The sequence below is a fragment of the Sminthopsis crassicaudata genome, chromosome 5, assembly GCF_048593235.1.
Source record: "Sminthopsis crassicaudata isolate SCR6 chromosome 5, ASM4859323v1, whole genome shotgun sequence".
Taxonomy (NCBI): Eukaryota; Metazoa; Chordata; class Mammalia; order Dasyuromorphia; family Dasyuridae; genus Sminthopsis; species Sminthopsis crassicaudata.
Genome location: NC_133621.1, coordinates 284,882,550 through 284,895,642, shown reverse-complemented (window position 1 = coordinate 284,895,642; position 13,093 = coordinate 284,882,550).

The following is a 13,093-nucleotide window of genomic DNA, read 5'->3' as shown; positions in this document are numbered from 1 at the left end:
TCTCAAGTCTCCCTCATTAAAGTCCTGGGGTTAAGATATCTTCAGAACTCACATTAGCTCAACAGAAGTGCTCTTCTGGTTACAATGTGTGTGTGCTATCTTACCGAATTCTCACAATTCTCTGATATCTAAAGAAGAAATATTTCCATACCGATTTTCCATAAAAGGAAACCCAAACTCAATTATTTGCCTTGGTTGTTTGGTTATTGTCAGAGTCAAGATTCAAATCCAGTTCCCAGGTGCACTTGGAAGAAAAATTTCCAGGCTTTCTGGTGACAGAAAAAATACTTTCCACAAAAAGTGCTCTTTCTTGGAACTGGCCAAATCAGTAAGAAACTAGTCTGAATTGTGACACTGATGTGAAGAACAGTGAAAAGGGAATAGACTAGGTTCTCATGTGAATAAAACCCATAATTTCACCCACACTGTTCAAGAAGTATCTAGGTCACCTCCATAAAAGTATAATGACTCTGTGCCATCATACTCAATAAGCCTGAGAATGGCATATCAAATTACATGCCAAAGGTCTTTTAACAAATCTGTACTACCTCTCAACTCCATGACATCTTTCATAGGATAGATCCATAACTTAACTAGAAGAGAAAGAAAGCCTTGATGGAGTGGGAAACTGGATAGATACTTGTTGGTAGACATTTCTATCAATGTCAAGAAAAGATGTTGCATGGGAATGGTTCATAAAACTCATATGAAGAGATGCAAATGGGGTCCATGGGCAGAAAAAATGATAACATGAAGACAGTGATCATTTGGCTTAAGTCCTACCAGAAGGAAAATGATAGAAGAATATGAAAGGATAATAGAATAAGTGATTGGGGTCATCTAATCCAAACTCCTCATTTAAAAATGAGAAATCTGTTAATATCATCATGAGATCTTTTTTGCAGTTTGAATGGACCTTCTAGTTCAACTCCCTATTTTACAGAAGAGGAATATAAGGTGATATTTTTATATTCACAAAGAAGTGAAGTGATTTCCTGAAAGTCACACAGGTAATAAATGGCAGAGCCAAAATTTGAAACCAATAGAGAATGACTGACTTCTTGATTTTTCTAGCACAAACCCTGAATATTTGATAAACTAGAAATCCATTTGACAGGAACATCAATGAACAGAAACAACAGCAGCAACAACTGCTATGTTGATGAAAAACATCTGGAGATCAAGTGCCTTCCCTGTGTAGGGGAAATGTCATAAGGATTGTAAAGTTTTTTTTTAGTCATGTCTGACTTTTTGTGGCTCCATTTGAACTTTTCTTGGCAATGATACCAGAGTAGTTTGCCATTTTCTTCCCTATCTTATTTTACAGATGAGGAAATTGAGGCAAGCAGGATTAAGTGACTTGTCCAAGGTCACACTTCTAGGAAGTGTCTGAGGCCTGATTTGAACTCATGAAGATGAGTTTTTCTGACCCCAGGCCGGCACTCTATGCATCATTGAACCACCTAGCTGCCTTGACTTTAAGGTACCTCTGATTGTCAGTGCTACATTAACTGAATTCTGATCAGTCATCCAATAAGCATTTACTAAGCATTTCCAAGAAACTGAACTAAGTTCTAGTTACTCTACAGCCTTGAAAATAAAACTATTGCTATTAAAAATATATCCTCCATTTCAGATTTTTTTTTTGCTAAATCACTCTGGTTCTATGCTCAATTAGGCTGAGGCCTTCCTGCATTGCAGGCTGTCACCTTTTATCTGTTTCAATTCTTTCCTGGGTGTTAGATGCCTCCAGTCACTTTTTAATTAATTGGATGACAATTGGTAGTCTGGGTGAAATGAGCCTAGAGGTCTCCATTCATTCCTCTTGGGAAAAGGGGTCCAGCTCCTGAAATAGCCCATTGAAATTGGCAATATATTTGAGGGTGGGTGGGGGGAATCTCACTGAACATCTCCACAGAAATGTGAAGGCTTTTATAGTCTTTCAATCTGTCTGCCACCATATAGGGAATTTCAATTGCCTTTGCCTGCTGGTATGTTGTGTAGATATGGGACTGAGGCTCTGCAGAGCTGTTGAGGGAAAATCCGGAGCTCCATTTTTCCCTTTGGGATGTCATATCTTGGATACAAACACAACAAAAGAAGTCTTCCTTTACTTCACTCTTGTATTCCCCCCGCTGCTATGTAGGGAGCTGCCAGTCACATATTCCCTATATCTTATTGATGAATGGGTTGTGTAGGTGAGTAGATGGCATAGCGCTTAGACTGGTTTTGCCATTCATTCATGCCCTTGGATCTGTTCTCTGTAGTTTGGGGGAGCTTAGGCTGTGCATGGACAGGGCCTCTACCAGTCACTCAGCCCAGAGTGATCCTGTACTCTTCCTTAAACCTGTGGAGAAATGCCCAAACATTCTGTGGTGAGCTTAAAACAATTTTCAGGGCAAGAATATTTCTAAAAGGCAAATTTCTCATTAATTAAAGAAATGACTCCTGAGCTTTGGATATCATGTGGGCAGCCCATTAGGAAAACTGTGTTAACGAAGTTGGGTAGATGGGGAAATATAATTAAGTTGGGTAGTCCTTTTCTCTACATGAGCTCTGCTCTGACTTCAGAAACATCTCCCTTCCTCCGTTCATACAAAATTGAATCAAAAATGCTATGCAGCTGTGCAGCAGTGATAGGTTTAGGGACTGATGAAAACATATTCCATGTTCACCCATTAGGCTTTTTGCTTCTAGCTGTTTTCAAACTCCAGAAAGTACCTTCAAAGAAAAGGTCTGACCTCCTTGAGGGCTTCTTATCAACATAAAATTATGCCAAAGTACCATCATTTTGAGGATCTGTTGGAGAGAAAGAAGTTACATTTATTTATGGTAAAATACTTAACCCAGAGGGAATAACTCTTTTTCTGAAAATGTACTAGTTCTACATATTTTATTTTCTATTGCCCTCCCCTTCCCCATAGGATTTTTCATTTACTCCCCAAAGGGAAAACTTTGTAAAATATTTAGTTCAAGAAGTCAGGCCATAAATTTCCATTTATAAATGCTATAAATAATAACTGAAGCAGCTTGTCTAATTAGAAGGGAAGTTTCAATAAATAAATAAATAACCCTCTTGGACATTTATTTCCACTTTCCTTTCAAGAAAAGTCTATTTGTTAAAATAAAATTTACATCAGAAATCCACATAATGAACGCAGAGGAATTTAGTATGTTCATAATGTGATAGAAGAAAATGACAAAAAAGAGACTTGGAATATTTATAGTCAAAGGGCCACAACATCACATTATTGTAGATTGTTGTAAATCCAATAATTTGCTATGGTAAGGGACATACTTAGGAGAGAAGCTCAGTAGAACAATGTAAAGAGGATTGCCTTATGAATGTTTAAGAACATAAGGACCAAACGTGAGTCCAGAGAGTTGTTGTTAAGGTGTGTGGCCCTTGGCAAATCACTTAGTCTTGCTGAGCTTTATTTTCCTCCTCTGTAAAATGGAGGGGTTGGACTAGATATCCTTTTGAAGTCCCTTAAAACTTCAGATTTTTGATTCTATGGATTAAAGGATAAATTTTTCTTTGGTTCATTTACTTTATGGACCAAACAAAGGGTTAGGGCAACCTGGATTTAAGCCTGACTTCCCAGAGTTACTCTTAATTTTTCTTGAACCCACTTTCCTCATTGGTAATGATACATATAGTACCAACTTCACAAGGTTGTTATGAGGCTCAAATGAAATAATGGCAGAAAAATGTTATAGTAGGTTGAGCCCTATACATGGATTCAGTAAAATCAGAATTTGAATCCTGTCTCAGTTACTTACTAGCAATCTAACTCTAGGCTAATCATTTAACCTCAGTTTCCTCATTTGTAAAATAAAAATATGTTGGACTTGGACAGATTTTCTATAGCTCTTAATTTCTGAGGTTATCATCATCTACACTAATTTAGATCCTAAAAATTTTAACTTTAAACTTAAATCCTCTACATAAAAATGTTTTGGTCTAAATCTTAGGAATAATTGGTTTATTTGATGAAAAACTTCTCTATCAATACAAGCTGGGTATTTCTTTGTGCTTTATATATTTAGAGAGTTTCTTGGGAACCTAGAGGTTAAATGATTCATCTATGATGTCATAGATCATATGGGTATGAATAATAATTCTCAAAGTCTTTGGTTCAAAACCTCTTTATGCTCCTAAAAATTAATGAAGCATCTTTCCCTTCCCAAGACCTTTTGTTAATAAGAGTTATATCTATTCATATTTACTGCCTCAGAAATTAAAAGATTGAGATTTCCAGGGGTGGAGCCAAGATGGCAGAGTAAAATCAGCAAACTGTTCAAGTTTTCTCAGTTTCCCTCTTAAATCACATGAAACCAAGCCTTTGAACAGAGTTTAACTGTACAGGGGTTCTCAAACTACGGCCAGTGGGCCATATGCGGCTGCTGAGGATGTTTATGAGGCCCACTGGGTTATGGCAAATGGACTGAGGGGCGGAGACAGAGTGTGAGTTTTTGTTTTTACTATAGTCTGGCCCTCCAACAGTCTGATAGTGAGTTGGCCCCCTATTTAAAACGTTTGAGGACCACTGGTCTAACAGAATTAAATGACTCTCCAGCTCAAGATAGACTGAAAAAACTTCAAGAAAAGTCAGTCTCATTGGGATAAAAAGGGTGTTCAGCCCAGGTCGATAGATTCTGGGAAAGCCGTGAAAGAGTCTTAATCACAGCAGATCAGCAGCTAAGACCCTCAGTCCTGGCTCAGTAGAGGAGCAAATCAGTAGGGCAGCTTTTAGTCCCAGCTCAGAAGGCAAAACTCTAGGATAATATCAGGCTGTTTCCTGAAAAGATCAGGCAAAGTTACCCTCTGTAAACACAAGGGGCTCCTGTGCTCAAAGAAAAGACTCAGAGCTACACAGGTAGCTTGGGTCAGCACCCCTTTACTCCAGAGCAGAGCTCAACAATAAAAGTTTAAAAAAAGAAAGAAATACTAAAAGAAAAGGAAAGAAAATGAGCAAGAAACAGAAAAGAATCTTGACCATACATAGAAAGCTTTTATGGTAACAGGGCAGACCAAAACACAAATTCAGATGAAAACAATATCCACAGAGGAAATCTCAAAGAGTGATATGAATTGGTCTTAAACCCAAAGAAGCTTCTTGGAAGTGCTCATAAAAGACTTTAAAGGCAAATAAGAGAGGTAGAAGAAAAAAAAAGAGGGGGGAAATGAGAGATATGCATGAGAGATTCAACAGCTTGGAAAAGAAAAGAAAAGAAAAGAATTGTTTGAAGGGAAAAAAAAAGTCCTTAAAAACTAGAATTAACCAAACAGAAAAAGAGATCCAAAAGCTAACTGAAAAAAAGTTCACACTAAAAAACTAGAACAGGCCAAATGTAAGCTAATGACTCTGTGAGACAGCAAGAATCAGTCAAACAAACTAAAAAGAATGAAAAAAGTGGGAAAAAATGTGAAATACCTCATTGGAAAAACAGCCAACCTGGAAAATAGATCCAGAAGAAACAATTTAAAAATTATTAGCCTACCTGAAGGTCATGACCAAATAAAGAGTCAGGATAGCATTCTTAAAAAGATCATTAAGGAAAATTGTCCCAATATTCTAGAAACGGAGTGGAGAATACTGATTGACAGAATCCAACAATCATCTTCAAAATGAATTCCCACAAAGAAAACCCCAAAGAACATTGTTGCAAAACTCCAGGACTACAACCTCCACTCAAAAATACTATAAGATGCCAGACAAAAACAATTCAAATATTAAGTAGCAAAACAGTCAGGATTACTCAGGATCTAGTAGCTCCTACAATACAGGATGGGAGGGCCTGGAATACCATATTCTGGAAGGTAAAAGACCTAAGGTTATAATCAAGAAGTAACTATCTAACTACATTCATCATCAATTTTCTATTATGTGATCAATAATGGTCTCTAGTTCTTATTTGGTCACAAATTCCTTCCTCCTCCACAAGTCTGAGGTAAACTATCCTATGTTCCTCTAATTTATTTATGATCTCGTTCTTTATGCCTAAGTCATGGACCCATTTTGATCTTATCTTGGTATGTGGTGTTAAGTGTGGGTCCATGCCTAATTTCTGCTATACTAATTTTCAGTTTTCCTAGCAGTTATGTCAAATAATGAATTCTTATCCCAAAAGTTAGGATCTTTGGGCTTGTCAAACACTAGATTATTAAAGTTATTGACTATTTTGTCCTTTGTACCTAACCTATTCCACTGATCAACTAGTCTATTTCTAGTTATTGACTATTATGTCTTGTGAACCTAATCTATTCCATTGATCAACTAATCTATTTCTTAGCCAATACCAAATGGTTTTGGTGAAATGACCAGCATTTCTAAATATTATTGACAATGCTTATCAGAAAGAAAGAAAAATTCTATTTAAAATTACTGTAGACAAAATAAAATACTTGGTTGTCTACCTGCCAGGACAACCCCAAGAACTGTGGACAATTACAAAACACCTCTCACTCAAATAAAGTGAGATCTAAACAACTGGAAAAATATCAATTGTTCATGGCTGGACTGAACCTATAGCAATCCCATAAATCCTCCAACTCTAGCTTCTGGAATAAGAATTTAGTATTTGACAAAAATTGCTGCAAAAACTGGAAAATAATATGTTAGGAAGTTGGTATAAAGCTACATCTCAAACCCCCATATCAAAATAAGGTCAAAATGGGTATATGATTTGGGCATAAAGGATAATACCAAAAATAAATTAGGAGAACAAGGAATAATTTACCTATCACATCTCTGGAGAAAAGAGGAACTTATGACTAAATAAATATGACAATTCTGCCTAAATAAGTCTATTTCTTCAGTGACATATCAATCAAATGGCTAAAACATTATTTTATAGAACTAGAAAAAAATAATAACAAAATTCATTTGAAAGAACAAAAGGTCAAAAATATCAAGGGAATTAATGGAAAAAAATACAATGGATGGTGACTTAGCAGTAACCAAATCTAAAACTATATTTATAAAGCAGCAGAAATCATTAGTACTACATTTGGTATTGGCTAAGAAATAGAGTGGTAGATCACTGGAGTAGATTAGCTTCACATGACACAATAATCAAGGCTTATAGCAATCCCATAAATCCCCCAACTTTAGCTTCTGGAATAAGAACTCCGTATTTGACAAAAATTGATGCAAAAACTGGAAAATAATATGTCAGAAAGTAGGCATAGAGCTACATCTCAAACCCATATCAAAATAAGGTCAAAATGGGTATGTGATTTGGGCATAAAGGATGATACTAAAAACAAATGAAGAGAACAAGGGATAACTTACCTATCAAATCTTTGGAGAAAAGAGTAATTTATGACCAAAGAAGAGCTAGAAAATATTATGAAAAGTAAAATGGACAACTTTGATTACATTAACTTAAAAAGTTTTTGCATCAACAAAACCAACAGAAATAAGATTAAAAGGAAAGTAGAAAGCTGGGGAAAATCTTTTTAGTCAGTATTTCTTATAAAGATCTCATTTCTAAAATATATAAAGAACGGCATCAAATTTATAAGAATACAAGTCATTCCCCAGTTGATAAATGGTCAAAGGATATGAGCAGACAATTTTTGGATGGTGAAATTAAAGCCATTTATAGGTATATGAATAAATGCTCTAACTCACTATTGATTAGAGAAATGCAAATTAAAACAACTCTGAGTACACCTCTCAGATTGATTAAGATTATAAGAAAAGAAAATTATAAATGTTGGAAAAGATGTGGGAAAAATAGGACACTAATTCATTTTTGGTGGAGTTGTGAAATACTCTAACCATTTCAGAGAGCAATTTGCAACTCTTCCTACAGGGCTATAAATCTGTGAATACTCTTTAACTCAGCAGAGTCACTACTGGGTCTGTATTCTAAGGAAATCATAAAGAAGAGAAAAGGATCTACATGTGCAAAAATGTTTGTGGCAGCTCTTTTTGTGGTAACAAAAGTTAGAAAAATGAATAGATGCCCATTAACTGGGGAATAGTTGAACAAGTTGTGTTATATGAAGGTAATGGGATATTATTGATCTACAAAAATAATGAACAAGCTGATTTTAGAAAGGCCTGGAAATGTTTACATGAACTGATGCTGAGTGAAACAAGCAGAACTAGGAATACGTTGTATGCAATAATAGCAAGAATGTGTGATGATCAACTATGAAAAACTTGATTCTTTTCAGTGGTTCAGTGATCTACAGCAATCCCAACAGATTTTGACAGAAAATACCATCTGCATTCAGGAAAAGAACTAAGGAGACTTGAGTGTAAATAAACACATGCTATGTTCACTTCTTTTTTCTGTTTGTTTGTTTTTTTGGTCTTTCCCATGGTTTTCCCATTAGCTCTGATTTTTCTCTCCCAAAATGATTCATAAAACAATGTGTGTTAAAACAAACAAACAAATCAATAAATAACTAATAAAGAAATTAAAAGATCTTAATATAATTATGAAAATTATTTTGACCTTTTGGATCACCTGAAAGGTTCTTGAGAACTCTAGAGATCCCTGGATCACACTTTTGCAACCTCTGGATTAAAGGAAAAGCCTCCTGATTCCAGAATAGGTCCTCTCTCTATTAGGCCATTCTACCTATCAGTGTCATTATTGTTACTAATCTCATTATCTCATCTTCCTTTATGAAGTTCATATAAGAATAAAATAGTTCCAAGCAAAAATACTGACCTGTAACTATGAATTTTATATTTAATATTTTATGGACTATTATATGGGTGAACAGAGTAATTGATTTTGGTCACTGGATAAAAAGTATTGGGAAATAAATTCATTTTTTGTTGGCTTATTGAATGAATCTTCAGAATAATTTCAATAACAGGTAGGATGATGTAGTTATTATAGACTTCATTCTTTTGTAGCATTGTTTTGATTTTTTCCCACTCTGTCTCCGTATTTTGAAAGATTTTCTTTCTATGCAATTTGGAAATTATGAATATTCAGTATGACAACATCAATTTAAAATGTCATTCTTAAATGTTTATGAATCATCGGCTGTAGTGACATACTCTTATAATGTCTATGTCTACTACTACTTCTACTACTATTACTACTACTACTACTACTACTACTACTACTACTACTACCAACACTGCCGCCACCATCACCATTTAAAGCTAGCACTTTTAAATTTTGCCAAGCCTATACCATAGTATAGTGTTTTGTTGAGGTTGAATTGTTTACTTTTTTTTTTTTTTTTTTGCTGCTTTGATTTCTGGCATTATGTTAGCTTCTGGCTCTTATTAAGAATATCAAGGCTTTCAGATAGTCTTTTATTTTTAGGATTTCTCTCTGGATATACATTTTTAGTTGTAATTAATTCAATAATAAGGTATTTGAGTTTTCCTTATTTTAGATTAATTAGACATGGATGTCATCCTTACAAAATATTCCTGTAAGTTTTCAATCATTTTTTTCAAACTATTTTTACTATTATAATGCCTGATACTTGTCTTTTTGGATTATTCCTAAATATTGTGCTAAGAGCAGAAGTTCTAGTTCTCTCCTGATGATTTTTTGGGTCAGACAGAAATCCATGTGTTAGACATCAAGAAAGACCAGGGTTCAAAGGGGCCAATTAGCAAATGCCTCCTTCTACATGAAGTCTCAACGGGGGAGATTGTTGTATGACTGGATCTGCAGCTTATTGATGAACCATAGTGGAGCAGAGCTCCTACTATAGTCTTTACAGAGCCCTGCAGAAATTATCTGAAATTTGGTATTATTTTTCTAAGTAGCCACTGATATTCATTTGTTTATAAAAACAATGGGGTTAAATTAGGGGTGAGGGGCTCCCTAAGCTCCCAAGATCACCTTTTGACAATCTTTCCCAAAATGATCAATTCTAATCTGTGAGATAAATCTGTTTTCACATGTAGGCTTTCACTCTAGTTTCCAGGGTTTCTGAAATCTTATAGATAGAGCCAAAATTGATTTCTGTTCTAAAGTCTGATCTGTCTTGTGGTTGGCTACATCCATTCTCTTTACTGTAGAGTTGATTCAATAGCGCAACATCTCTGTTTTTGAAAACTTCGTGTAACTTCTGATGTCTGCCTCTTTGTAGCTCCCACACAAGCTCTTTGACAATGATTTCTGTCCCTTATTGCTGGTTTAGAGACAAATTTTAAATGGATACTTTCTAGGGGCACAAAATTTCCATTCCCTTCAGGATAACATCTGCACATTTCTTATTTGGAATGCTGACGTGGGATCATTTGACATATAGATAGTCTTCTGAACGTGTCACAGAATTGGGCCTTTAAGAGCTGGTTGAGCTGAAGAATCCTGCTGTTGTATCCTTAATATTTGGTTGTAGGGGAATAGATGTAACAGCAATTAATGGTTAAAAATGAATTATTCAGTTATCAAGCAGTCGGGAAGAGAGGTTCTTAGCATGTTTGGAAGTAGTCTTTTTAATAAATCTCATTATAAATTTAACAAAACCACTCCCAGCTACAGTAGTAAATTTATTGAAATCCTACTTGTGTGAACACTGATTGTACTATAATGGTCAGCAGGGCTGGAAAGAGACCTAAACTGACCCAGAAATATTGTCGCATTTATTTCACAACAAAAGCAATCTACTGATAACCAGTCATAAGCCAATTTTGTGCTTGAATGTGTCTGACTTTGAAAGTGATGAAAAACTGGAGCAGCTCTTTTGGTATTCTAACTAAGAAACATATGTGGAATGCCAGGCATCTTTCCTAAGGTCTGAAAAGGAAATATGGCCAAAGAGAAGGGATGGAGTAGAACAAAGTGGAGAAAACTCATCCTGTTCTTGGATGAGAGGAATCACAGGAATACCTCTTTCACATGTTGAAAGGAAAATAGATCCATAGAGATTCACTATCCTGCACTTGATATAGAGATCCAACTCCCATTGTTGGAAGGTGATATGTCCCCAGAATAAAAAAGTAAATGCCTGAAAAAAAATAGCAGAAGGACTGATAATACTATACATCCTCCTAAATAATATTCATAATCCATCACCCACATTCAGCATCCATAATGACTAAAGGGTGTCTTTTGTCTTCAGACTATGATGTACAATTGGATGAACAATCTATAGATATCATTTATTAGTATGTAGAGTAATATAGAGCAATCCAAAATTAATTTATAAGTTATATACATGGCATTAGTATCCATACTTAAATATGTGTGAAATTGCTTGTTTGGGGCTTACTAATAAGTAAATACACACACACACACACACACACACACATATATATATATATAATGTAATATTTAATATACAAAAGCCAATATGATCAGGAAATGTATAATATAATGATATAACAATATAGAATATTGTTATATTATAATACATTATGTTATAGAATATCATGTTATTTAATATCCCTTCCCATCCCATTCTATCTCATCCCATCCCATCCCAGCTTATCTTATTCTTTCCCATCCTATCTTGTCCAATTATATTTTATATTACATTAGATTCTGCTATAATTTACTAATATCTATCTATCTTATCTCTGCTTGCTCATCTTTCTGTGTTGTCTAATTTGTCTTTCTGTTTATCTTGCACTGAATCATTGAGAAGAGCAGGGTAGAAAGACTTCCAAAAATTTTAAAGTTCATTAAATGACCCTAAATTTCTTTGAGAGAGAAAGAGAGATAAAGAGAGAGAGAAACAGAAACAGAGAGACAAGAGACAGAGAGAGCAGCGAGAAACAGAGACACATACACAGACAGAGACAGAGAACAGTGAGAGAGAGAGAGAGAGAGAGAGAGAGAGAGAGAGAGAGAGAGAGAGAGAGAGAGAGAGAGAGAGAGAGAATAAGAAGTACTGAAAAATTCATTTTAAATGGCAAGAAATAGTGAGTGGATAAAGCATTGAACTTGGACTCAAGGAAAGCCAATATTTAAATCCCTTCAAACATCTCCTAATTGTGTAATTCAACCATTTAGAACTCAGTTTGTGTATTTGTAAAAAGAAAATGATGAAAATAGCTCTAATCCAGCCCAGGAAAGGCGGGTATGAAGCTTAAATGAAATAATTCCTATAAAGTGCTTTGCAAACTTTAAAGGGCTATGTAAATGTCAGTTATTATTTTATTGTAATAAGGAACTACTCCATTAATTTCAGATCCTCTCATTTGAACCCTTTTGTGATGGATAAGGAGTACTTTTATAAGTTCAAAAGAATTCTCTCAGTGTTGGAATATAAAAGAAAAAAATGCTTGGCTTTCATCATTTTTTTGAAACTCTGTATGTATAATCTTTGGAATCAAAGACATTTTAAAAACTCTAGGAAATGACAGTTAATAAGAAGCAGTTGTGACCATTATCAAAATTTTTTAAAAAGCATTGCAAAGGAGAAAGAAATACTATAATAATTATTTTCAAGTATTCGGCCCATATAATTCATTAGTGGAATAAGTAAGACGGAGTAGGATAAAAGAAAAACCAATGGTCCAGAAATAGGGAAACCTAGATTCTAGGTATGACTGTGTACATAGCTTTGGGATCCCTCCTGGACAAGTCTCCCTAAGTTTTTCCTTATCAATTAACCCCTGGATCAACAAGTATTTATCAAGTGCCTATTCAGAGTTAGGTACATGGCTATTCACTGGGAATTCACAGACAAAAATGAAATGGACCATGCTCTCAAGGAGTTACTTTCTATAAGAAAATATAAACATATAGTCAATACAAAATATATATCAAGTAAATACAAAATAATTGGTGAGAAGAGACACTAGTGCCAAGGGGGAATCAAGAAACTCTTCTTGGAGGAAGTGATCTATGAGGGAAACTTTGAAGGAAACTAAGTATTCTAATTGTTCAGAGTTAAGGAGGAGTGAAAAGGAAGAGACTGGAGAGATTAGAAGCCTTGTGTGAGAAGGAAGAAATGGGTTGGTGTATTTAGAATGTCAGTTAAATGAAAGAAAATAATATGTACAATCCTGGAAAGGCAGGCAGAATCTCATCACTGTTTTTCAGCCATTTCAGCTGTAACTTATTCTTCTGGATTCCAATGGGATTTTAGGTTCCAACATTAGCACTCAATATTAATTGTAGCACATAAATGTACCATAAATGTACC